This window comes from Rhineura floridana, chromosome 13, assembly GCF_030035675.1.
Source record: "Rhineura floridana isolate rRhiFlo1 chromosome 13, rRhiFlo1.hap2, whole genome shotgun sequence".
Taxonomy (NCBI): domain Eukaryota; kingdom Metazoa; phylum Chordata; class Lepidosauria; order Squamata; family Rhineuridae; genus Rhineura; species Rhineura floridana.
In genome coordinates this window covers 3,523,245-3,550,257 of record NC_084492.1, presented here as the reverse complement: position 1 = coordinate 3,550,257, position 27,013 = coordinate 3,523,245, and the positions used below count along the sequence as shown (strand labels likewise).

The window sequence follows — 27,013 nt, the reverse complement described above, 5'->3', positions numbered from 1 at the left end:
TATTTTCAAAAAGAAATTAAAAAGCAAAAATAAAGCAAAAAGCATAGATATTGAAGCAAGCTCAGACCAGACATTCCCTTAAAAGAGAGAGAAAAGAGGGGTGCCTATTAAAATGGTGTTTGCAACCTACATGTTTGTAAGTATTTGAATGAGTTTTTAAAATTCTGTTATCTAATTAACTGAGTGTACTTTTTTAGTATCTTATGTTTTTCTTAGTTGGTTAGATTAAACATTACCACTCATATAGGAATTCTCTTTTTTCTTTGAGGAGCTTGTTTTTTTCAAATTCATGCAGTTCTGGTCTTTTACAGGAAGGACCAGAACAGAATACAAGCTGGGGGGGAAAGCGGGTGGAAGAGGCTGCTCATGGTTTAATGCAGAAAAGCCAGTCAGTTTTTGCCTAGTGCCCTAGCCTCAAAGATATAAATGAGTTGGTGAATTGACAAAGAGCAGGGCACACCAAGGCAACACCAGCAGACAAGGTTTATTTTATAGAAAACATTAACTTCTAGTGTTCAGCAGGCGGCTTCTGAAAACATGTATGGACACACACAAAACATAGAAGAAACCTTAAAGAGCAAAACCTAGTATTTTAATTTGTTTGTAAAAAGGAAACCAAAAAGTAACACCATCAACATGCATAGTGCTTTAGTGAGAAATAAAATACAACCCTACAATATAACTGCTTCTGTTCCAGCTCAGAGACTAGCAACTTAAGGATTTACTTCACATATTTTAGTCTACAACATTTCACCAAATAAAGTCAAAAACTAGTATCCAGGAATAATCTACTATAGGACAGAAAGTGACGGAACAGGACTAGACACCCACAGGACCCAACTAAAATCACTTGTGTCAATGATCTATGTGTCAATGATCCTGACATTTCCCACTCACAGAGCTTGGTTGGTATGTCTGTCCTTGTTTATAGAGAGCTCCCTAATTGGGGGGAAGGGAATTTGTGTGTTTTCTGTCTGCTTGTGTGTACATGCAAAAAAGTGTGAGATGGAAACATGAGGACGGAGGATCTAAGAAAAGGTGTCTTCTAAAAATGTCTGTCCCACCACGGACAGAGAGGCAGCAATGAATTAACATTTCAGGATCCTGAGTACGGTGTGAATTTTGGTCTTTATTATATAGGTTTACTGACAAAAAATGAAATGGACTGCTTTCAAGTTGATTCCGACTTACGGCGACCCTATGAATAGGGTTTTCATGGTAAGTGGTATTCAGAGGGGGTTTACCATTGCCTTCCTCTGAGGCTGAGAGGCTGTGACTGGCCCAAGGTCACCCAGTGAGTTTCATGGCTGTGTGGGGATTTGAACCCTGGTCTCCCAGGTTGTAGTCCAACACCTTAAGCACTACACCACACTGTACTAACAGAGAGTTGCTATTCGAGCTGAAAGGACTAAAAAAAAAGTTCTGTCAATGGTATAGTAACCCCCCATCTTCGGCATAAAAGAGAAAGACAGTCTAAAAACAGCAACTGGGGTACAGTAGGGCCCCACTTTACGGCGTTCTGCATTACGGCGTTCCGCTGATGCGGCGGCTTTCAAGCAGGGGGAATTCCCCATTTTAAAGCCGATCTTGCCGTTTTGCAACGTTTTGGCATCATTTTTTCACGACGCGGCCCATTATAGTCTATGGGGCCCCCCATTACAGCGATTTCCGCTTTACGGCGGGGGCCTGGTCCCTAACCCGCCGTATTAGCGGGGCCCTACTGTAGTAGGAGATGGAAGAATTAAAGAAATAAGATCCCTTCATTTGTCACATATCTGAATAATATCCGGCTATATACCTATAGACAAGCAAACCAGAAAGAACATGATATGTCTAACATTCCAGACGAACATTGGTCTAAGGGTAACTATAGAAGGACTAATGATGAGCATTCTGAAAAATTTAATTCCAACTAACTACATACAAAACACAAAGAGTTGAATATAATTTCCTGGAATTTGGCGGGACGGCAAAATAAAATGGCAGATAAGGAACTTATTGAAATGTTCCAACAATATGATATAGTTTGCCTGCACGAGACCTGGACTTACTAATCTAATTCCCCACACTTGCAGGGTTATAAAACATTTAGCCAGCCAGCTATAAAGAAATTTACGAAGGGATGAGGAAGTGGAGGCCTGGTGTCTTTCATCTCTTTAGAATTAGCAGGGGAATCCCAGATGGTGGACTTTGGATTACAAAACAACTATCTTTTGTCATTACAATTTAAAACAGAGGCAGGAAATTTCCTTTTCTGTATAAATATCTATTTTCCACCTACTAACTGTCCGCTAATGGCTCCTAAGATATGGAAAGATCTATTACTTTTGCTGGAGCAGATAAATCAGAAGTTCCCACAAGTATATATTTTTATATGTGGAGACTTCAATGCCTGAATTGGAGCAGACTCTGAAGGTCTCTTTTTTAACATCCCATACCTCAATGGATAGTAAATATAATCAGCAGGGATTAAAATTCTTAGAATTTGTATACATCAGAATTTATACACCTTGCATGGGAGCTCAGTGGACAAATCCAGAGGCTATTTCACCTACTTGAGCAAATGTTGTGTTAGTGCTATCAACCATATCATGGTTTCCTCCTCATTATTCCCTTTAGTAAACACTTTTGAAATTCTTGAACAAACTGAAAGCGATCATTGTCCCATATTAGTGTCCTTAAGTCCTTTGCTTGAACGTGTATCATCAACTGAAACAGTAAATATGATTGGTGAAATGTTGGGTGAAAGGAGACTGAAATGGTCCTGCAGACTGAGTAGTACTATCCAGGAGAAACTACAAAGTAATTATTTGGTGAGTAAGCGACAATTATTTTGGGATAAATCCTTGAATCATATAGCTATCTTCCAGCAAATTGTTACAGAACTTAGGCCTTGCCTCTTAACACCTATAGATAAAAATACACAGATAACATGCTGAATGTAAAGTGGCCAAGAAAAAAACTAGCCAAAAAAAAATAAGGAAATCTCGCAGGAAATCATCTGAGGAAACAACTGAAAATTTAATTAAATGCAGGTTAGAATACAAAAGATTGCTTAAAAATAAGGAAGATGTGGCAGGAACTGGGCCAGGCAGTAACAGAACGGAATGAAGATAAATTCTGGGATCTTGTCACCCAGGGTCTAAAAGAGACAAGGTCTACTCTGGAGGCTTCAGTCCCTGGCTCCACATGGATCAATCACTTTTCTAACATATAACAAATGTTCATTTAGATATTTGGGCATCATCTTCAGCGAGCCCCTCTCATGGAAGTGGCACAGAGAGGCGACAAAGCTGAAAGCAGAGAAAACGATAGGGGCACTGATGAAGTTCTATTATAACAAGGGACAGCCTAGCAATGGGGTAGAGACAGAGGTACATAAAGATCTCGTTAACCTACCTGAGTGACAGCCAGTTACCAGCTGTGAGGTAAAGACCCTTATCTCATCTTTGAAACTAAAGAAATCCCCAGGAGAAGATATGCTTCCTCCAGAGCTTTTCAAAGAAAATACAGATTGGTGGATACCTATTTTTGCCGGATTATTCACCACGATAAACAGCACTGGACACATGCCTCTCAGGTGGAAAAAAAGTATAATACAATTTACAATAAAGGTGATAGGAATGACCCACAAAATTACTGGCCAATCACCTTGTTAGATATTCCTTCAAAGCTTTATGCTTGATATCTGCTTCAAAAATTAATGGACTGGCTGCAAGAAAAGAAAATCATACACAAAGAACAAGCAGGATTTAGGAGATAATATAGTACTATAGATCAATGCTTTACATTAAATTTCATCATAAGGAAATATACTAAGAATAAAAAGCATCTCTATGCCGCCTTTATTGACCTTTCTGCTGCTTTTGATTCTATCAACAGAACCAGGTTATGGGATAAATTACAAAGTTCTAACTGACCGCAGACTCCTGAAGCTGATTCAAGATCTATACAGCAACACAGAAATGAGGGTTAGAGTTGGTTTAAATGGCACTCTGACAGGAGCCTTTAAAACAACGCGAGGTGTGAAATAATGATGCCTTTTGGCTCCCACCCTTTTTAATATTTATGTTAACGATTTGGTGTTTTGGCTAGCTCGAGTAGATTCCCCTTCCCCGGTAATTAGGAATAGAAAGATCTTTATCCTGATGCATGTGGACGATTTGGTGCTCATCTCGTTTGGGCCTTAAAAATCTTTTGGATACATTTAGCGCCTGGTGTAAACTTGAACATCTAGCAATAAATTACTCTAAGACTAAAACTATGGTCTTTGGTAGACACAGTCAGCCCAAGGTAAAAATGGACTTTAGATCAACAGATCATAGAACAAGTCTGTTCATTTAGATATTTGGGCATCATCTTCAGCAAGTCCCTCTCATGGAAGTGGCACAGAGAGGCGACAAAGCTGAAAGCAGAGAAAACGATAGGGGCACTGATGAAGTTCTATTATAACAAGGGAGGACAATTGATTGAACCTGCCTTAATTTTCTGTAGCAAAGTGATTACACAAATGCTTTACGGTGCAGAAATTTGGGGGTTTGATATTGATACCATTAAAGCCCTGGAAACTGTACAGAATAAATTTGGTCATTTTGGTTGTCTTAGCTTTTTGGGGGCCCTCTAGGATGCACACCTTAACATGGCGACGGGGCTTGGGAGTGTTGAAGAAGCTAAGAGCAATGCCATCAGGAGTCTAGACCAAGAGACTAGACTCCTAGCAGGGGCACTCAAGGCGGAATGGTCAAAGCTGAGACACCAGACTAAGATGCATCCAAACTCAGAGGAAGGCAATGGTAAACCACCTCTGGATATCTCTTACCATGAAAACCCTATGAACAGAGTATACAAAATGCAACACGAGATAGTGCTGGAAGATGAGACTCCCAGGTCAGAAGGCACTCACCGAGCTACTTGGGAAGAACAAAGGACAAGTACAAGTAGTGCTGTGACTAATGACGCAGCTGGATCAAAGCCGAAATGAAGCCCAGAGGCTGATGCGCACAGATGCGAAAGGAGAGTCTGGAGTTGTACGACGCACACAATAGGAACGTGGAATGTGAGAAGCATGAACCACGGAAAGTTAGAAATTGTCAACCAAGAAATGGAACGTATCAACATTACAATACTTGGTGTGAGTGAATTAAAATGGACAGGAATGGGACATTTTCAATCGGGCAACTACAAAATATTTTATGCAGGAAATGAAAAATCAAGAAGAAACGGGGTTGCTTTAATAGCGAGAAGTGATGTAGCAAAAGCAATTAGGAGCTACAACGCAAGGTCTGAGTGAGTTATATCAATGAGATTAAATGGGAAGCCTGTTAACATAACCATCATCCAAGTCTGCGCTTCAACGTCAAACGCAGAAGAAGAATTGGAGAGATTTTACGCAGACGTACGTACAGGAGGAAATTGATCACACACCAAACCAAGATATGCTGATAGTCATGGGGGACTGGAATGCAAAAGCAGGGAACAGAGAAGAACTAGGAATTGTGGGGAAATGGGGCTTAGGAGACAAAAATGAAGCAGGAGAAAGACTTGTTGAATTCTGTGAAGCCAGTAATTTGTTTCTTGCCAACACTTTTTTTGAGCAACCAAAAATATGACTGTACACATGGACATAACCAGATGGTCAATATAGGAATCAAATTGATTATATAATTGGAAACAGAAGATGGAGAAGTTCCATACTTTGTGCAAAAACAAGACCAGGAGCAGACTGCGGTACAGATCATGAACTGGACTTATCGAAAATCAGAGTAAAGCTAAAGAAGAAGAACAAAGCAATTATAATGCCAAAATACAATTTAAATAACATCCCAGAAGAATTTAAACTTAGTTGACAGAGAACCAGAAGAAGTATGGAGTGAAGCCAGAGACATTATTAGGGAAGAATGCAAAAAGACAATACCTCTAGTTAAAAAGAGAGAAAGACCTCAATGGATGACTGAAGAAACTCTTAAAATGGTTAAAGAGAGAGAAGGAAAGCAAAACCAAAAGGAGATAGAAACACGGTTAGAACCCTAAATGCAACTATACAATGACTAGTACATAGGGACAAAGAAAACTATTACAACAGTTATTGTATAGAAATAAAAGAGGACAACAAAAAGGGAAGAACAAGAGTCCTATTCCAAAAGATTAGAGAAATAAATGGGAAATTTAAACCAAGAGTAGGGATGCTGAATAATCAACAGGGAAACAAGATTAAATAACCAAGATTAATGACCAAGATTAAATAAAAGGAAGATGGAAGCAATACACTGATTCATGGAGGAATCATATGATGAAGAACCAGAAATTTTAGAATGTGAGGTGAAAGCTGCTCTTAAAATACTTGGAAGAAACAAATCACCAGGAATAGATGGCATACCAATAGAGTGGCTACAAGCTACTGAGACTGAATCTGTCCAGATTTTGACAAAAAATTGTAAAGAAATATGGAAAACTAAACAATGGCCCACAGACGGGAAGCATTCAATATATATTCCAATTCCAAACAAAGGAGATCCCAGGGAATGCAGTAATTATCGAGCTATTTCCTTAATATCCCATGCAAGTAAAGTAATGCTCAAGATTCTACAACAAAGGCTCTTACCATATATGGAGTGAGAAATGCCAGACGTCCAAGCTGGATTTAGAAAGGGAAGAGGCACCAGAGATCATATCGTAATCAAACGTTGGATAATGGAACAGAGCAAGGAATTTCAGAAGAAAATCACCCTGTGCTTTATAGATTAAAGCAAAGCCTTTGACTGTGTAGATCATGAAAAACTATGGAATGCTTTAAAAGAAATGAAGGTGCCACAGCATCTGATTGTCCCGATGCACAACCCATACTCTGCACAAGAGGCTACTGTAAGGACAGAATATGGAGAAACCGATTGGTTCCCAATCAGAAAGGGTGTGAGACAAGGGTGTATTTTACCACTCTACTTGTTTAATCTGTACGCAGAACAGATCATACAGAAAGCCGGATTGGATCAAGATGAAGGAGGAGTGAAAATTGGGGGGAGAAATATCAATAATTTAAGATATGCAGACAATACTATACTACTAGCAGAAACCAGTAATGATTTGAAATGAATGCTGTTGAAAGTTAAAGAGGAAAGTACAAAAGCAGGACTACTGCTGAACATCAAGAAGGCTAAAGTAATGACAACAGAAGATTTATGCAACTTTAAAGTTGACAATGAGGACATTGAACTTGTCAAGGATTATCAATACCTCGGCACAGTCATTAACCAAAATGGAGACAATAGTCAAGAAATTAGAAGAAGACTAGGACTGGCAAGGGCAGCTATGAGAGAACTAGAAAAGATCCTCAAATGCAACTGAACACTAAAGTCAGGATCATTCAGACCATGGTATTCCCGATCTCTATGTATGGATGTGAAAGTTGGACAGTGAAAAAAGCAGATAAGAGAAAAATCAACTCATCTGAAATGTGGTGCTGGAAGAGAGCTTTGCAGATACCATGGACTGTGAAAAAGACAAATAATTGGGTGTTAGAACAAATTAAACCAGAACTATCATTAGAAATTAAAATAATGAAACTGAGGTTATCATACTTTGGACATATCATGAGAAGACATGATTCACTAGAAAAGACAATGCTGGGAAAAACCGAAGGGAGTAGAAAAAGAGGAAGGTTAAACAAGAGATGGATTGATTCCATACAGGAAGCCACAGACCATCTGAGCAGGGTGGTTCATAACAGATGCTCTTGGAGGTCACTGATTCATAGGGTCGCCATAAGTCGTAATCAACTTGAAGGCACATAACAACAACATAGATGTTGCTTCTACAAGCCATTTAGTGTACCTGCACCTCAGTTGTGGAACTCAGCTGTCTATTACTATTAAGCAATACTTTCTTCCAAAAAGACTATCCTTTTTACACATGCCTTTCCTGATGTATAGCTCAAACATCAGTCATTGTGTATCACTGTGCAGATGCTGACTAAAGCGGGATTGGACCAAGATGAAAGAGGTGTGAAAATTGGAGGGAGAAATATCAATAATTGAAGATATGCAGACGATACCATACTACTAGCAGAAACCATTGATGATTTGAAACGAATGCTGATAAAAGTTAGAGAAAAGCACAAAAGCAGGACTACAGCTGAACGTCAAAAAGACTAAAGTAATAACAGAAGATTTATGTAACTTTAAAGATGACAATGAGGACTCTGAACTTGTCAAGGATTATCAATACCATGGCACAGTCATTAACCAAAATGGAGACAATAGTCAAGAAATCGGAAGAACGCTAGGACTGGGGACGGCAGCTATGAGAGAACTAGAAAAGGTCCTCAAATGCAAAGATGTATTACTGAACACTAAAGTCAGGATCATTCAGACCATAGCATTCCTGATCTCTATGTATGGATGTGAGAGTTGGACAGTGAAAAAAGCGGATAAGAGAAAAATCAACTCATTTGAAATGTGGTGTTGGAGGAGAGCTTTGCACATACCATGGACTGCGAAAAAGACAAATAATTAGGTGTTAGGACAAATCAAACCAGAACTGTCACTAGAAGCTAAAATGATGAAACTGAGGCTATCATACTTTGGACACACAATGAGAAGACATGATTCACTAGAAAAGACAATAATGCTGGGAAAAACAGAAGGGAGTAGAAAAAGAGGAAGGCCAAACAAGAGATGGATTGATTCCATAAAGGAAGCCACAGACCTGAACTTACAAGATCTGAACAGGGTGGTTCACGACAGATGCTCTTGGAGGTCACTGATTCATAGGGTCGCCATAAGTCGTAATCGACTTGAAGGGACATAACAACAGTGCAGATAATTTAGTGGAGGCGTTACAAGCTGTCAGCTGACTATCCCTATCAGCAATCTAGCTAATAATCTAGCATCCTTCAGCCAATCTAGCCAGCAATGTAGCATTCTGCACCAGCTGGAGTTTCTGTACCAGGCCCAAGGCAGCCCTACAATCAGCACATTACAGTAATCTAGTCTTGAGGTTACCAACGCATGGACTACATTGGCCAAGTTACCCCAATCCAGATACCACCGCAACTAGCATACCAGATGAAGCTGGTAAAATGCACTCCTAGCCACAGAGATTACTTGGGCCTCTAATGACAGATGTATCCAGCAGTACCCCAAGCGATGTACTTGCAACCTCATCCGTAACAGGCAACTGGCCTATCTTCCAGACACAGGAACCACCTACCCACAGAGCCTCTGTCTTCTCAGAATTGAAGCTCAGTTTAGTGGGCCTTGTTCAGTCCACCATCAAATGCAGTTTCCAACCTTTCTCCAAAGACAGCCTCACATGTAGCACATTGCTGTAGTCTAACCTAGAGGTTACCAAAGTGTATAGAACAGAAGTTAGGCTATCCCTGTCCAGACAGGGGCACAGCTGGTCCACCACCTGAAGCTGATGGAAGCCACTCTACTCCACTGCAGCCACTTGAACCTTAAGTGACAGTAATAGATCCAGGAATACCCCCAAGCTACATACCTGCTCCTTCAGAGGGAGTGTGACCCCATCCAGAGCAGGACACATCCCATCCATCTGGTCTAGGAACCATCCGCTAAGTGTGCCTCAGCCTTGTCTGGATTAAGTTTTAGATTAGTGGCTCTCATCCAGTCCAACACTGAGGCAAGACACTTATCTAGCAAACCCATTGCCACACCTGCAGATGTGAAGGAGAATTACAGCTAAGCATCATCAGCGTATTGCTGACAATGCACTCCAAAACTCAGGATGACCCACTTAGCGGATTCATGTAGATAGTAAATAGCATTGGGGATAAGAGCAAACCCTGCAGAACCCCACACTGAAGCTGAAAAACATTCCCCAAGCATCACCCTGTGAAGATGACCATCCAAGTAGAACTGGAACCACTGAAAAACAGTACTGCCTACCCACAACTCAGACAGCAGCTCCAGCATAACACCATGGTCAATTATATCAAAAGCCGCTGAGAGATCAAGGAGAATTAACAGGGACACACTCCCCCTGTCTCTCTCTTAACACAGGTCATCACATGAGGTGACCAGGACAGTTTCCATGCTGAAATCTGTGATTCAATCTGTGCTTGATTGAAATGGGATCTAGAAAATCAGTTTAATCCAAGGGAACCTATACCTGCTCCACAAACCTTGCCCAAAAAGGGGAGATTAGCAACTGGTCAATAATTACTTAGATTATCTGAATCCAGGGAGGGTTTTTTAAGGAGTGCTCTTACCACTGCTTCATTTAAACAGGCAGGGACCACCCCCTCTTTCAAGGAAGCATTAATCACCTCCCTGACCCAGCTGGCTGTCCTCCTTTTGCTAGTTTTTATCAGCCATGAGGGGCAAGAGCACAAGTGGTTGCCCAGACAGAACCAAGCACCATGTCTATGTCTGCAAGCCTTACTATCTGAAACTCATCCAACACAACAGGACAAGACAGTGTTCCGGACACCCCTTGAGACTAATCTACTACATCTGTGGAGTCAAGGTCCTGTCGGATGCAAGCAATATTACCCTCAAAATGTTTGGCAAACAGGTCACAGTGAGCCACCATTAGTTCTACCATCTCCTTTAAAAGGCCCCAAACAATCCAAAAAGCTCTGCTAGGTGTCATAAGTAATGGAGGCAACAAAGTATTACTTCTTTACTGCCTTCAACATCACTGAGTAGGCTCAATAACGAGCACTCACCAGTTAAATAGCATTGGAGACAAAATAATGCCCTACAGAACCCCATGGCACAGGTACTAGGGAGTCAAAGAGCACACTCCCAATGCTAGTCTCTGGACTAGACCATGCAGATAGCAACTGAACCATTGTAATGTAATACAGAGCCCCGATTCCCATCCCACACAGTCAATCCAGGAGGATAATATGGTCAATGATATCAAGAGCCACTGAAAGACTGAGTGACAGGGTAACACTCCCCTTGTCCCTCTCCCAAAACAGGTCATCTATCAGGGGAACCAAGGCTGATTCAGTTCCAAAATCAGTTCTAAACTCAGATTGAAGTGGATCCCAATAATCAGTGTCATCCAGGGACACTTGCTCCACCACCACCTCTCCACCTTGCCCAAAAACGGGGTATTAGCAACTGGCTGGTAGTTGTTACCATTGGATCCAGGGTGGGCTTTTTAAGGAGAGGCTTGATCACCTCCACTTTTAAAGGCGGCTGGCACCTCCCCATCTCACAATGATGTGTTCACAACATCCTGCCACACGGCCACCCATTATAGCTAGCTTTAACCAGCAAGGAAGGTTACCGATTATCTGGATCCATTTCAATCCGGTTTTAGGTCCGGTTTTGGCACTGAAACAGCCTTGGTCGCCCTGTATGATGACCTTTGTCGGGAGAGGGACAGGGGGAGTGTGACCCTGTTGATTCTCCTTGATCTCTCAGCGGCGTTTGATACCATCGACCATGGTATCCTTCTGGGGAGGCTCGCGGAGCTGGGAGTTGGGGGCACTGCTTGGCAGTGGCTCTGCTCCTACTTGGCGGATCGTCGCCAGAAGGTAGTGCTTGGGGAACACTGCTCGACACCCTGGACTCTCCATTGTGGAGTCCCTCAGGGGTCGGTTCTGTCCCCCATGCTTTTTAACATTTACATGCAGCCTCTGGGTGCGGTCATCAGGAGTTTTGGAGTGCGTTGTCATCAGTACGCTGATGACACGCAGCTCTACTTCTCCTTTTCACCTTCTTCAGGTGAGGCTGTTGATGTGCTGAACCGTTGCTTGACCGCGATAATGGACTGGATGAGAGCTAATAAACTGAAACTCAATCCAGACAAGACCGAGGCACTGTTGGTGAGCCCTTTACCTGCCCAGATGGTGGATGTTCATCCTGTTCTAGATGGGGTTACACTCCCCTTGAAGGAACAGGTTCATAGTTTGGGGGGGGGGTTTTGACCCTTCCTTGTCGCTTGAGGCTCAGGTGGCCTTGGTGGCACGGAATGCATTTTACCATCTTCGTCTAGTAGCCCAACTACGCCCCTATCTGGACAGTGACGATCTCGCCTCAGTTGTTCACGCTCTGGTAACTTCTAGATTGGACTACTGTAATGCGCTCTACATAGGGCTGCCCTTGAAGACTGTTCGGAAACTCCAGCTAGTGCAAAATGCGGCAGCCAGGCTGTTGACGAGGACCCATCGGTCTGCGCATATAACACCTGTCCTGGCCCGCCTGCACTGGCTACCCATCTGTTTCCGAGCTAGATTCCAGGTGCTGGTTTTGACCTATAAAGCCTTATACGGTGTGGGACCGCAATACCTTGTGGAACGCCTCTCCCGCTATGAACCTACCCGTCCACTTCGTTCAGTATCTAAGGCCCTCCTCCGGGTACCAACTCATCAGGAAGCCCGGAGGATTGTTGTTAGATCTAGGGCCTTTTCTGTGGTGGCCCCCGAATTCTGGAACAGCTTACCTGAGGAGATACGTCTGGCGCCTACGGTACTTTCTTTTAGGCGCCAGGTTAAGACCTGGCTATACTCCCAGGCATTTTAATGTTTAATGTTTAATGTTTTCATGTTTAACGTTGTTAGTTAATTTGCTGTTATGTGTTATTGATTTTATTATACTATTGTATTTTAATCCTGTTTGTAAACCGCCCAGAGAGCTATTAGCTATGGGCGGTCTAAAAATGAAACGAAATAAATAAATAAATAAATAAGGAAGGGGAGAGGTCCAGAGGGCAAGTGGTCATATGTATAGCTACTAGTATCCTGGCCACATCAATTGAAAATGGTTCCGTAACACTGGGCCAGATGTTGCACTGGACACCTCAACTGGACTCATTGCAATAGCTGTAGCAACATTACTATGATGTCAAGCAACTTTGTCCTGAAAATGTCTTGCAAGCTACACACAGCTAGTCATCATGAGTTCTAGAGGCCTGCCTCCCCCCAAATCCAGGTAACCCAGCACTGGACCACACAGGACAACTCTGCTGGCCAACTCCTCCAGGATGCAACAGATGCAAGGAAGTACTTCTTTGCTGCCTTTACCACTGCACTATTGGCATGTATATGTATCCCAACGCATTATCAGTTAGTCTCTGAACAAGATTTCTGCTACTTGCTCTCCAGTCATCCAGCCATCAACTATCGCTTCTTGGAATACTAAGGAGCAATGTGATTTCTGAAACAGCAGTTGAGAACCATCATGTCAATGATACAAGAGTCTCAACAGGATCACTTGCTCTATCCACTAGAAAATCCCCCAGAGCTATCAAAAATCCATCAGGATCCATCAGCTTCACGAGGGCAGACTATCCAAACTGGGGCCCCATCCCTGAAGACAGAAGTAGTTGCAGCAAACTTCACCAGGAAGTGATCAGATCTGACAACAGAGCAATATCCATCCCACCTACTTCGTGACCACGCCCCTCCCCACTTAGACCAAAGGCCAAATTGAGGGGATGTCCTGCGCTGTGAGCTGGGTAAATGACCATTTGAGACAATCCCATTGTCCCCATGGATGGCATGAAATCTCAAGCTGGACCCAAAGCGTTCTCAACATGAGAAGTCACCCAGGATCACAGTCCTGGACTCCTCCAGCACCATGTCAGAGACCACCTCTGTCAGCCTGGCCAGGAAGGCTATGGGGCATCATCCCTAGCAAGTCTCTTTGGCCCAGCACAAGATGCATGCCCTCCAGATGCTGTCCAAGGAGGAGGATTCCTGCTGTTGGAGGATGTACTCCGTGGACAACAGCAACTTCCCATCACTCCAGCTTGGCTTTGTACTGCATTGAATACGCTGGCAGGCAGAGCTGGGTTAGGTCTCACCCACCCTGTTCCCCACCCAGGTTTCAGTAAAGGACGCCACCAGGCAAGTCACTCTGGGTACAACATTCCACAGATTGGGGGGAGCTACAGAAAAGACCAATTATCTTAGAAACAGAATAGTAGAGTTGCAAGGGGCCTAAAAGGCCATCGGGTCCAACCCCCTGCTCAATGCAGGAATCCAAATTAAAGCATACCCAACAGGTGGCTGTCCAGCTGCCTCTTGAAAGCCGCCAGTGTTGGAGCCCACCACTTCCCTAGGTCATTGGTTACATTGTCATACCACTCTAACACGAAGCTTTTCCTGATGTTCAGTTGAAATCTAGCTGCCTGTAACCTGAACCCATTCTTCCATGTCCTGCCCTCTGGGATGACCGAGAAGAGATCCCGGCCCTCCTCTGTGTAACAACCTTTCAAGTACTATCATATCTCCCCCCTCAGTCTTCCCTTCTCAAAGCTAAACATGCCCAGTTCTTTCAGTCTCTCTTCACAGGAGCTTTGTTTCCAATCCCCTAATCATCCTCTGAACCTGTTCCAATTTGTCTGCGTTCTTCTTAAAGTGTGGTGTCCAGAATTGGACGCAGTACTCAAGATGAGGCTTAACCAGTGCCAAGTAGAGGGGAACTAATATTTCATGTGATTTGGAAACTATTCTTCTGTTAAAGCAGCAAAAAATAGCATTTGCCTTTTTTGTAGCCACATCACACTGTTGGCTCATATTAAGCTTGTGATCAACAATTCCAATACAGTAGGGCCCCACTCATACGGCAGGTTACGTTCCAGACCACCGCTGAAAAGCAAAAACCGCCGAAAAGCGGAACTCATTGAATAGAATGGTGTGTGATGCCTGAAAACCGCCATAAAAATGGAACAAGCACCGTATGAGTGGGGCTTTAGTCTAACTGCGTCTAATTGGGACCGCTGCATTAGCGAAGTGCTGTAAAGTGAAGAGCCGTAAAGCGGGGTCCTACTGTATCCTTCTGGTATGTAGCACTGTTGAGCCAAGTATCCCCCATCTTATAACTATACACTTGGTTTCTTTTTTCCTAGATGAAGAACTTTGCACTTAGCCCTTATATTCCATTCTGTTGTTTTCAGCCCAATGCTCCAGCCTATAAGATCCCTTTGAATTTTGTTTTGTTTCTCCGGGGTATTACCTATCCCTCCCAATTTTGTGTCATCTGCAAGATAAGCATTCCCTGCACCACCTCATTCAAATCATTAATAAAAATGAAGAGCACTGGGCCCAGGATAGTGCCCTGTGGTACGCCACTTGTTACCTCCCCCCACTTGGAGAAGGAACCATTGATAAGCTTTGAGTATGATTCTGGAGCCAACTGTGGATCCATCTGATAGGTTCCATCCAGCACACATTTAGCTAGCGAGCACTTTGTTAAAAGCTTTGCTGAAGTCAAGATATATTATGTCCACAGCATTCCCACAGTCTATCAGGGAGGTTACCTGATCAAAAAATGAGATAGGGTTAGTCTGGCAGGATTATTATTGACAAATCTATGTTGGCTTCTAGTAAATCACTATATTGATTTCAAGGTGCTTACAGATTGACCACTTTATAATCTGCTCCAGGATGTTCCCAGGGATTGATGTCAGGCAGACCAACTAGTCTGTAGTTCCCAGGTTCCTCCTTTTTGCCCTTTCTGAAGACAGGGACAACATTAGCCTTCTTCCAGTCATCCAGCACTTCACCCATTCTCCATGATTTTGCAAAGATAATAGACAGTGGTTCTGAGAGTTCTTCAGCCACTTCCTTTGTTACTCTAGAATGCAGTTCATCGGGCCCTGGAGATTTGAACTTGTTCAAAGTAATTAGGCATTCCTTGATCGTTTGCCTATCAATCTCAAGCTGCAATCCTGTTCCTTCAACTTATACTTCACATTTGCCAGGAGGTTCATAGACTCTCTTTTGGGAGAAGATTGAGCCAAAGTAGGAAATGAGCACTTTTGCTTTTTCTTTGTCATCTGTTATCACTTTGCCATCCTCATGGAGTAGCTGAACCACCATTACTTCTCTCTGTCTTTTCTATACATATACCTGTAGAAAGCTTTTTTTTAAGCATCCCTCGCTAACCTCAGCTCATTCTCAGCTTTAGCCTTCCTGACACCATCCCTGCAATTCTGTGCTGCCTGTCTGTACTCTTTGCCGTCCTCCCACTTCCTGAATGTGTCCTTCTTTGTTTTCAGGTCATCTCCAAGCTTTTTGTGAAGCCACATGGGCTACTTTTGCTGTCTTCCCCCTTTTTTCCCCCTTGTTGGAATTGTTTGCAATTGTCAAAAATTATCAGCCCCCATTTATGAAAGAAATATAAAAGCGTTAGTGGCATTATAGCATCCTTCCTAAACAGCTGACTTATCAAAGAGACACTTAGTATTGAGTATGTAATGTGTAAATTCAAGGTGCTGGTTTTGACCTATAAAGTCTTACACAGCTTGGGACCACAATACCTGATGGAACACCTCTCCCAATACAAATCCACCCATACAATACGTTCAAGGTCAAAGGACCTCCTCCGGGTGCCTACTCCAAGGGAAGCTCAGAGGATGGCCTTCTCAGTGGTGGCCCCCAAATTATGGAATGACGTTTCTGACAAGGTGCGCCTGGCGCCAACACTGTTATCTTTTCGGCGCCAGGTCAAGACTTTCCTCTTCTCCCAGGCATTTTAGCATGTGTTTTATACTGTTTAAATTTTTAAATTGTGTTTTAAATTGTTTTTATAAGATCTGTTTTAAATTGTATTTGTTTTAATGTTTTTAGTTACTGTAAACCGCCCAGAGAGCTTCAGCTATGGGGCGGTATACAAGTATAATAAAATAAATAAATAAAATAAATAAATATGTTTTTTATTTTGCCCTCCATAGTGTACTCTTATCAATGTACTCAAGGACACTGAGGAAGATATCTGTCAAAACGTGTTTAGCTGTATTTTGTATTTTATTATGTATGGGTATTGATTTGAAGTTGTAGGTAGAAGTTTACTAGTGAGTTCATACTGGTTTTATACAATAGTCACATTATGTTCTATTTTTAATTCAGTATTCAATCTGCACACAGCAAGCTAAAGTCTCACCCTGTGCTCGTCAAGAGGAAGAAAGGAAGCAATGGTGGCGGCAGCACCATCAGCTGCACATAAAAGAAGCACACTCTCTACATTCACTGAGCCAAGCAAAGGAGAAGGGACATCGGTTGAGTAGCAGCTACTCACACAGCTGCTCCTTGACTCTATTCTAGCAAGTTCAGTGATTGCACCTGGTACTGCACTGTGTATGCCTTCCAGTCACCAACCTGCATTTGGCGGCACAAGGAAATAAGGCAGCAGCTGATAAGCTGCTCACCTATCTGTTTCCACACAACTAAGGCAGCTCTTGCTGTAGCATACCACCCAACCAACCACCCCTCATGCCATACACACAAAGTAGTGAGGCAGCGTGCCAGGCCACCCTCAAGCTGCGCAAGCAAGACAGTGAAGAAGTGGTTTCAATCACCCACTGAAGTGGTTTCAACCACCCACTGAAGTGTACCTCTTCTCAAACAAGGTGGCAGCAACACAGACTGTACCCAACCAACCAGTGAGTTGAATGCCCGCATGACAGGAATAGGAGGAGACATCAGCCATGCACTCTTCATGCTGTGTGGTCAGGAACATGCCTCAGTAGGTGGCTGCCTGCCCATGAAGCCAGCCACATACTGAGGCATGCCTCTGACCAAGGAAGAAGTGGAAGCTGCACCCACCTACCTGTGCATCCACCGAGTTGTTTGCCCAACCAAGGAGAGAGGGATGGCATCAGCAGGATACCAAACACAAGTAATCCGCTAGTAGAATCACTAATGCATATTTTTAAAATGCAGCATTTCCCACCCCTTGGATCTCCATTATTATTATTATTATTATTATTATTAGCATTAGCATTAGCATTAGCATTAGCATTTATATACCGCCCCAGAGCCGAAGCTCTCTGGGCAGTTTACAACAATTAAAACATTCAAAACGAATACACCAATTTTAAAAACACATTTTTAAAAAGCAATTTAAAAACACATGCTAAAATGCCTGGGAGAAGAGGAAAGTCTTGACCTCATGCCGAAAAGATAAGAGTGTTGGCACCAGGCACACCTTGTCAAAAAGATAATTCCATAATTTGGGGGTCACCACTGAGAAGGTCCTGTCCCTTGTTGCCATCCTCCGAGCTTCCCTCGGAGTAGCACCCAGAGGAGGGCCTTTGATGTTGATGTAAAATCTTACTATACAGTAACACTAGCAGCCTCGCATCTGACATTGCTCAGGAATTCTGAGAAACCAGAATAATCAGTGTAATTTTGAAATCAGCAGTTAAAATCAGTGCAGTTTTGAAAAGTTCAGCCCACTATTTTATATGAAATGGCATCCAACTGTACCCAAACAGACAAAAATCTGCTCCTTGAGCTCAGAAACCATCATGCAAAACTCGATACGAAGAGGTGTCCAAATATAAAACAACACTGCTGGATCCTTCCTGGTGAATGCTAAGAGTGCAACTCTATACATGTCTACTCAAAAGTTAGTCCCAGTGAGTTCAAAGGGACTTACTGAGGCAAGTGTGTATGGGATTACAACCTAAACTATCAATAAGAAAGAAAAGTGAAACTAGATTAAAGAATGCTATATTTCTGTCATCTTTGTCATGTCTTCCCCTTTAAAGAGTGAAGGGAACAAAGGGCTCACTGATATCCAAAGGGCCCATAAAATCTGGAGCCAGCCCTGTATGCTTGAGGAAGGAACATAATTCAGGAACTTAACTGAAAGTAAGTGTTTTTCTTTGCTCAGTTCTCAAAGAAAAAACACTGTGCATTCCTCCAAAGCTTTCCATGAGTTAACTCTATCATACCAATCCTTCACCACAAGAATGTAACATTCTTTTAACAAAAAAGCAGCAACATGAATTAGTGGCTTGACTAGATTACATATCCAGCAACATCTGCAAAGCAGAAGGTTTCACTTAACAGATCAAAATCTTTTTTAAAACCACAAAACCAATCATTAGTTTAATTACAAAACAGCAGAGGCCAAATATGTTATCTTCCCACACAGTTAAGGCAAACATGATGAATCACATATCACCATACCTAATTGTGTAGGCTTACCATGTACAAAAAGAGAAATTGAGATTTTATTCTCTTATCTTCAAGTCTAGTCAGGAACAGGAAAAAAGCCTGAACTACTGCAATGGAATATCAAGATGCAGGAACGAGATGACAACTTCCTCCTTGCTTACTTACAAATTATGAATTAAAATTACCAAGTCTGGATTGTATCTATTCAAGTAAAGAACTCAAATGTGAAATATCTTCTCTAGCTTCTCCCTCTGAAGGAACTTTGGAGAGTGACAAAGGAGACGGCCTTTTCAGTTGTGGCTTCCCTTCTGTAGAATACTCTCCTAAACAAGGTCCACCTGCCACCTTCACTGACATCTTTTTGGCACCAGGTAAAGGTGTATTTTTTCCCAGGTATTTGATAAGACTGGGATGATTATGTTTTCTTATTAGAGCGCTGTCAAACTTTCTGTGCTGTTATGAGTGTTTTGTTTCTATGGTATTTTTACGGTGTTGTGCGGTATTTTTAATGTGTTGTAAGTCACTTGGAGACCTTCAGATAACAAGCAATCAACAAGGCATCATCTTTTCCTTACGACTGGCCTCTGAATAACACAATTTGAAAAAATGATTGGGGGCGTTAAGACAGACCAGTTAATTTAATATTAATTCTGGGTAAATGAGCAGAAAGCATTATGGAAGATAAAACTATCAAGCATATAGAAGAACATCTTTCTGAAGAACATTGTTTCTGCAGAGGTAAATTCTGTCGCACTATATACCTTTAGCTTTCTTCAAAAGTGTCAACAAGCATATGGTCTGGAGTGAGCCAACAGACACTGAAGTCTTGGACTTCCCAAAACCTTTTGTCAAAGTAAACATAAAAGCCTTCTGAGTAAACATAGCAGCCATGGTTATGGATTATTATCTGGTTAAAGAAGAAAAGGTAGAGTATAGGAATACATGAACACAAAATTCTCACAGGGAAGTGATTTAAGTGTCCTCAAGACTTTCCCTTAGGACAAGTGTTTTAAACTTGTTCATAAATGACCTAGTGTCAGGGACGACAGTGACAGAATAAAGTTTACTGATACAAAATTGAGGGTGGTGAAAACAAAAACAGGTTGAAAACAAGTCCAAGAAACTTGGATCTCTCCAAGCTACGTGAGTGGGCAATAAAATAGCAAATGAGATTCAATGAAAGCAAGTGTTAAAAGTGATGCATATTGGAGCACAATATTCTAACTTGTCTTTACACTGATGGGGTATGAGCAGCAGTGACTGACCAGGAAAGAGATCCTGTGTCAGGGTGGATAACTCAATGAAAAGGTCAACCCAGGAGGCAGCAATCATAAAAAAAAGCAAATTCAGTGCTAGGGATCATTGGGCCAGTCACTGCCTCTCAGCCTCAGAGGAGGGCAATGGTAAACCACTTCTGAATACTGCTTCCCATGAAAACTGCTCAAGGATGAGACTGGAGGACAGCCTGTGGTGGAAGAATTACAGGAGACCCCGTGCAACAACGAGCAAGAGGCTGAAGCTCAGTCAAACAGGGGCAATGAAACCACACCCCACAACAAGAAGAGAAGAGTACTAGTAGTGGGAGACTCCCTACTGCATGGGATCGAAACCAAAGTATGCCGAGAAGATTCGTGGCCTCGCCAGGCATGTTGTCTACCAGGAGGACGGATTAGAGATGCGACGGAAGGGTTGCCATCACTCATCTACAGGGCACAGTAAAAGCAAAAAGCAAAACGAACTCAAGATTCAATCAACCCCCCAAATTATAGCATTGGTTAACAGCCCAATAATGATCAAGACTCTAAGAGAATTATTATGGTGCAAAGTCATACTATTAAACTCTCATCTCTAATATACATTATTTGAAACTGATGTTTCTGCATTACATACAATCTGTTAAAAAATCTGTAGTTACATACACTTCTCAAAGAGATGTAAACCACATATATTCAACAATGACATAAAGCCAAAATGCAGGTCCATATCATGAATATGTCAAAGCAGTTTCTTTTTCAGAACAGGGATCAGTTCCCTTAACAGAGATGAACATGTCTAACAAGCAAAAGCAACTATATATATATATGCACACTTTCAGATGCTTAAAACATATGTTCACCCTGGCAGCTCCCAACGGAAGGAGCAAGGAAACTGTCCCAACAACTGCAGATCTGCTTTTATGCTGTAAACCACCCAGAGCTTCGGCTATGGGGTGGTATATGGAAATGGATTGCCTTCAAGTCGATCCCGACTTACGGCGACCCTATAAATAGGGTTTTCATGGTAAGCAGCATTCAGAGGAGGTTTACCATTGCCTCCCTCTGAGGCTAGTCCTCCCCAGCTGGCTAGGGCCTGCTCCGCTTGCCACAGCTGCACAAGGCAGCCCCTTCCTTGTCCGCAACTGTCAGCTGGGGGGCAACTGGGCTTCTTGGGACTATGCAGCTTGCCCACGGCTGCACAGGTGGCAGGGCACGTAACCCCTGAGCCACTCACTGTGGGGGTGATCTTTAGCTGGCCCTTGACACCCAGGAGACACGAGCGGGGATAAATAAATTAAAATAATATAAATAAATCCTGTCAGATCCGTTCTAAACTCATAATGGAAAATCCACTATATTTCTACTCCAGGGGATCAGTGTTGAACTGGCAGAGAACATTGTCACAATCCTTCTAATGATTCACTGGACAAAACTAGTTGTCAACTATATCCAAGTAGTTTATGTTTCAAGAAATCATCTCCAGCTTAAATCCTATACCCAATTACCTGGAATGTAAGCCCCAGAGAACTTAACAGGACTTACTTCTAAGTAGATGTCCATAGGATTTCACTGTAAGTTTCCATTCAGTTAATGCCGAAAACAAATCAGACTCCCATGGTCTTAAAGAGGACCACCATACAAGTACTTCTAATTATGCAAAAGGACAGTAGACATGCCAGAGTTCTTTGTAATCTTGTAAACAGGAGTTCAGGGGAAGGTTCTCCTGCTCTGTTCACCTCTTCCTTTTCCCACCAATCTGCCCCTCCAACCCTCACCACTCCTCTTGTTATAACTACTGCACGCTACCATACCAAAGAACTGAATTTTCCCAACTGGACTGCATTATAGGAGTTGCCAGCCTTAACACATTCTCTTCTGCCCTTGAGCCTCTTGTCAATAGGATGTATCATCAGCTTTTCCTTTGATCAGGCAAAAGGGCACAAGCAGCAGCTACAGCATGCATTTGCATTTAGTAGCTAGGGATGCAGAAAGCTTAGACAGGACCTGAAAACAAAAAAAGACACATACAGGAAGTGGAAAGAAGGCCAGGACACAAAGAAAGAGTACAGGCAGGTATCACGGAACTGCAGGGATGGTGTCAGGAAGGCTAAAGCTGAGAATGAGCTGAGGTTAGCGAGGGATGCTAAAAGCAACAAAAAAGCTTTCTTCAGGTATGTCCATAGTAAAAGACAGAGAAAGAAAATGGTGGTGCAGCTACTCAATGAGGATGGCAAAATGTTAACAGACGACAAAGAAAAGGCAGAAATGCTCAATTCACACTTTGGCTCAGTCTTCTCCCAAAAAAGGGTCTATGACCCTCCCGGGAAACACGAAGTAGAAGGGGCAGGATTGGAGCTTGAGATTGACAGACAAATGGTCAAGGAATACCTAATCACTTTGAATGAGTTCAAATCAGCAGGGCCCAATAAACTGCATCCTGGAGTATTGAAAGAACTGGCTGAAGAACTCTCAGAACCCGTCTATTATCTTTGCGAAATCGTGGAGGACTGGTGAAGTGCCGGATGACTGGAGGAGAGCTAATTTTGTGCCTATGTTCAAAAAGGGCAAAAAGGAGGAGCCGGGAAACTACAGACCAGTCAGCCTAACATCAATCCCTGGAAAAACTCTGGAGCAGATTATAAAGCAGTCAATCTGTAAGCACCTTGAAAACAATGCAGTGATTACTAGGAGCCAACACAGATTTATGAACACCAAATTCTGCCAAACTAATCTTATCTCATTTTTTGATCGGGTAACCTCCCTTGTAGACTGCGGGAATGCTGCGGACATAATGTATTTTGACTTCAGCAAAGCTTTTGACAAAGGGCTCATCCAGACGACTGCAACATGTGATACACGACCGCTTTGTGTTCTCATTATTTTTAGGTCGTTCATATGACATCACTTGCTGTTGCGTTTTTTTACGGGTTAAATCCGTTCCTGGCAATACCGCAAAAAATGCGATTTGCCTTTTAAAATCGGGAATCATCCGCTGTGCCTTCAGGAGCTAGGACGCAATACGGCAGACTTTACACCTGATGGGCTGTTCTTGGGCATTTCCCAGGGCCCCTTCTCCTCATTCCAGCCAATCATGTGTCTGCACTTTTGCGCATGTGCGCGAATATCGGGGGGGGGAAGCCCAGGGAAATTGAACCAATCATCACAATGGTGGGGTGTTGGGGGGCTCTACAACTACTGCGCAGATGCAAAATTCCAAGTTTATTTTTAGCCAGCCTGCGAACTGGGCGGCCGCTCTGGGTGAGATCTGCAATTGTGGTTGTGTGTAAAGCCCCCCTTTTCCTGGCTGGACTCACTGAAGTGTGCCTGGTTGGTGCAGGGAGACGCTCTTGGATCGGGCAGGGAACGCAGGCAAACAGCCGCGCTGTACTGAAGCCCACCCTGGAGATGCCGTAGACTGAATTTGGGACCGTTTGCATGCGAGGCAGATCCTCTTAATATGTATAAAGGTAGAAAAGCAGGGAGCAGAAACCCCCCTTTGGGGGGCCCTCCTTGAGGAGCTGCTTTTGGAAGGCAGCCAGGCTTTCCGGTGTTCCGTCTAATAAAAGAAACGACAATGAAAGGGCAGGGAGCAGGAACCCCTCGAGCCGTGTAGTCCCTTCCTGTATTTTTGTTAGCTTGCATTTGCGGTATAGCGCAAAAGTGGCTGTATGCTTTTCTACCGTTATACATATTAACGTTTCTGGAGATACACAGGGCTGACAATTCCACTTATTTCTCCAGAAACGCAGGTAAATGGAAGGGAGGGGTGGTAGTGGTTGTGACAAGGCGTTCTCAAAAATGGAAGGGCAGGGAGCAAGGACCCCCCTTGGGGGGGCCCTCCTGGAGGAGCTGCTTTTGGAAGGCAGCAGAGTCCCGGCTTTCCAGCGCAAAAAGAAGGGAGCCAGCAGTTTTGTCCCTTCACGTTCCCTCTCCTGCTCCCCGATTGGTTCTAACCCAGATAAAATGAATTATAATTGTGATGGGTAATAACAGAAGAAAACATGAATTGTCCCTGGGTGGGCTTGAACCACCAACCTTTCGGTTAACAGCTGAAGACGCTAACCGATTGTGCCACAGAGACCTGCAAATAACAACTGGCAAGGAACTCCTTTACAGCCACAGGAATATTCAAACTTTTGCGCTCTAACGTTCAAGCTCAGAAGCAAATTTCCACTCTATTACTCTCCAGACATTTTGCAGGGGGTTGCAGCCTCGTTGCCCCATGAAGTTCGATGGGCTCTAGTTCTACGGACAAAAACTCATCCCGCAACCAATCTGTTGTGGGATATCCGTCCCACTGACTTGTAGAGCTTGCTTACCCACGTCTTCCTCCCCCCCCCGGGAAACTGCCTGACACCGAGTCAGACTATCAGTCTATCGAGCGCAATACAGGATACCCTGTCTAGCAGTGGCTTATAAGCCCCAAGATTTCAGACAGGAGTCTTTCACAGCCCATCCTGGAGATGCCGGAGACTGAATTTGGGACCGTTTGCATGCGAGGCAGATGCTCTTAATATGTATAAAGGTAGAAAAGCAGGGGGCAGGAACCCCCCTTTGGGGGTCCCTCCTCGAAGAGCTGCTTTTGGGAAGGCAGCCAAAAGAAGGGAGCCAGCAGTTTTGTCCCTTCACATCCCCTCTCCTGCTCCCGGATTGGTTCTAACCCAGATAAAATGAGTTATAATTGTGATGGGTAATAACAGAAGAAAACATGAATTGTCCTTGTGTGGGCTCAAACTTTTGTGCTCTAACGTTCAAGCGCATGCGCAATATTGTGCTTTGCAAAGAGGGGGAGGAGCATGCGTCATTTTTCTGTGAACCAATCAGCTGATGGGGTGGTTTTACAGGCGGGGCTTGGAAAAAGCAAAAAGGATGTGCGGATCTTCCCGCTGCATGTGCGGGCGCAAAAAACACGTATTTTTTAAATCGGAAAAAGTGGGGGGGAAAGACAGTGAGGACTGTCAGATGGCAAACCAGATAAAAACATGGATTATCCCACTCCGTTTGGATGAGCCCAAAGTGCCCCATGATATTCTGATTAGCAAGCTAGCTAAATGTGGGCTGGATAGAACAGCTATCAGGTGGATCCACAGCTGGCTCCAGAATCGTACTCAAAGAGTGCTTATCAATGGGTCCTTCTCAAACTGGGCAGAAGTAACAAGTGGGGTACCACAGGACTCGGTGCTCTTCAACATTTTTATTAATGACTTGGATGAGGCGGTACAGAGCATGCTTATCAAATTTACAGATGATACAAAATTGGGGGGCACAGCTAATACTGTGGAAGACAGAAACAAAATTCAAAGGGACCTTGATAGGCTGGAGCATTGGGCTGAAAACAACAGAATGAAATTCAACAGGGATAAATGCAAAGTTCTACACTTAGGAAAAAGAAACCAAGTGCCTTATAGGGCCCTTCCTACTATTCTATGATTTTATGATTCAAAGATGGCACATGGTTCTCTCATCTTCTGGATTTAAAGACAAGATGGATTGCACAGCATTCATGCTTTTACTTCCTGGGTCTAAAAATTACAAACAGATTAGCACTGAAGCAAGTTAAGATATTCTTCAGGTTTGCTTATCATGTAAAAAACATTTTAAAGCACCAAATTCCTAAAAGCCGCTGACTTAACACTGCATGTCTGAACACGATTTGCAACCCTGAACTAAGCAGATGCCCACATAATATTGCTTCAGTAGTTGAGAACAGCAAATCAGCCTGTTTCACAACCAACCAATACAAATGTCACTTCACAAATCATTATTCATTAAAATTATCCTGCCTCCATGTGGTTTCACATTTACATCTCTTCTATGGGCCAAATCATATTTAACTACATTTAACAATCTGGTAAAACATTCATATAATTTACATACAAAACTGAGTTAAAAGCTCTGGATGCTCCCTCAATATGAGTGAGATCCAACATAACGTTGAGGGTTGATGTTAGTGCACAATTTTTTGTGACAATAATAATATTGCACAAATAATTTTGCAAGCACAGGACACTCAGTGTAGTACAACAGCTGAATCCAATAAGAACAAGGCTGCCACTAGCAGAATGGCTGTTGTACAAGTGGGCTGTCACGGGTATCACCCAGTAAATTCCTCTTCCAAAATAACGCAATTATAAAAGAAACAGAAATATAAACATTTCAGATAATCAATGAACATCTGTGTGTTAATCTAAACAAAATATCTACAAGAACTTGTATTATTGGGGTACGATAATGCAAAAAAAAGCTGACAAAATATGTCCTGAAGTTAGCAGTACAGTAGGGCCCCGCTTTTTGGCGTTCTGCTAATACGGCACTAGCCGGGCGATCAGCTGTAGCACGGGGAGCTCCAGCTGCCACACTATGACAGCACTTGGCCCCTGAAGCTCCCTGATCAGCTGTAGCACGGGGAGCTTGAGGGGCCAAGCGCTGTCAGCTGGAGCTCCCCATGCTACAACTGATGGCGCGCTACAGCTGATCAGCTGTAGTGTGGGAAGCTCAAGCCGCCGCACTCCAGCTGACAGCAATCAGCTATAGCGTGCAATCAGCTGTACTGTACAGCTGATTACGCACTATGTCCCACTTTCTGACGATTTTTGCTTTTCGGCAGGGGTCTGGAACGTAACCCGCCGTATGAGTGGGGCCCTACTGTATTTGTTGGAAATGTGGGGGAAATGATGCTGATCTCATTCATACATGGTGGGCCTACTAACCTTCATACCTACTAACCTTCTGAACATTTTACTTGGCTGTCTTGAAGGAGTTATAAGAAGGGAGCACTTGGAATTAGAAGGCAGCCTTTCAACAGCAGCATAGTTATAGTTACCAAATCAAGGCTCTCCAGCATTCCAGCATTAAAGGAATGAATAAATAAAATGGG

The 27,013-nt window shown here is 43.0% G+C and overlaps 1 protein-coding gene and 1 non-coding gene across 4 annotated transcripts in view; both read right to left on the bottom strand.

The window, feature by feature from the left end:
- GARRE1 (granule associated Rac and RHOG effector 1) overlaps window positions 1–27,013 on the bottom strand; it is a 156,065-nt gene that overhangs the window by 98,811 nt on the left and 30,241 nt on the right. The window lies entirely within an intron of this gene.
- TRNAN-GUU (transfer RNA asparagine (anticodon GUU)) lies at window positions 24,144–24,217 on the bottom strand. Its single transcript has one exon. It is a non-coding gene; the product is annotated as a tRNA-Asn (tRNA).